Source organism: Alligator sinensis, unplaced genomic scaffold (genome assembly GCF_000455745.1).
Source record: "Alligator sinensis unplaced genomic scaffold, ASM45574v1 scaffold512_2, whole genome shotgun sequence".
NCBI classification, from domain to species: Eukaryota; Metazoa; Chordata; order Crocodylia; family Alligatoridae; genus Alligator; species Alligator sinensis.
In genome coordinates, this window is record NW_005842182.1 from 440,838 (window position 1) to 442,226 (window position 1,389).

The window sequence follows — 1,389 nt, forward strand, 5'->3', positions numbered from 1 at the left end:
CTTGCTCCTTGAATTTAAAATGAAGATGACAAGCCTCAAACAGATATGGCCGAAACAAAAGAGGACAGTGATCCGAAACACCAAAACAAATCACTGTCCTCCGAACCAGCCAAATCTGACACCAAATAGAAACACAGCCATTTCTCACAGCCCTAATGTTTACACCACCGTGGGGATGCGCTGGGGAGCATCACCCACTCTGAGCATCCTATACCACAAATGCATGTAATGTAACCTTCTCCACATGGAACTGGGAGTTCACCAAGAAGCACATCTGAAACAAGATTTTTTGGTGTATAGCCAGAGCCTCACTAAGAGTCTCATTACATCAGATTCAGAGCATAGTATGTGCAGAGCAGGAGAGGCATGCTGCCCTACAGAACTCTTGAGAGACAATGTAGAAAATGAACCTTTTCTGATCCTCCAATTTGTTCACGGCAGGGACCATCAGGGCAATAGCTTCTAGTCTACTCTTTATAGCTAGAGTCAGAAACTGGAGGAGGAGAAAGGAGACAATGAGGGTTTATTTAATCTTAGTTCCTTTGTATGACTAAAAGCTAGCAATCTTGTCAGATACTAACACATGCAAAATCAGGTCACGGCTGAATAAAATACATATTGTTCACAGAACCATATACCTTGCAGACATAGCTGCATATTTTGGTCATCACCTGTTTGCAGTTTGCTCCCATGCATTCATATTTCATAACAAACAATTTTTTAAAAATATATATTCTCTGCTAAATATATCCTATGTACAGAACACATGAATGTAAGCCCTGTAGCTTGAAGGTCTAAGGTAGGACAGTTAAAATGGTGGCCCACAGGCCACATTCAGCCCATGAGAAGTAACTTTTTTGCTCCCAGGCTCCCACCTGGCCACAACACACCCATTGCCCACCCACAGCCCACCAGGCTGCTCAGCATGCAGCATGGGCAACCTGGCTCCCTCTCTTTTTTAGCACACAGCACATGCAACCTGGCACCTACTGTCACACAGGTAGCATGAGCAGCTTGGTCCCTTCCTGCTGCACCACTCCGTCTCCAAGAGTAGGGACAGGAACCAGAAGCTGGAGGAGGAAAGGGGAGCCTCCTTCCTCCTAAGGACAGGCCACCCAACTTCATGGTAGCTAGGGGCTACATGCAGTGCCAGATGGGCTTTCCTGGGAGCTGCTCCACCCCTCACCCCCAAGGCTGAACACAGACCGGGCCTGTCCCTGCCCTCCACCCAGTACTGCACAGTCCAGGTTGCCCCTCTGCTGTGCATGTAGCCTAGCTTCCCCTCCATACTGCATTAGCAACCTCGCTCCCCCAGGCACAGAAGGGGGAGCCTTTCTTCCTCCAGCTTCTGGTTTCTGTCCCTACTCTTAGAGGAGGAGTGGTTCAGCA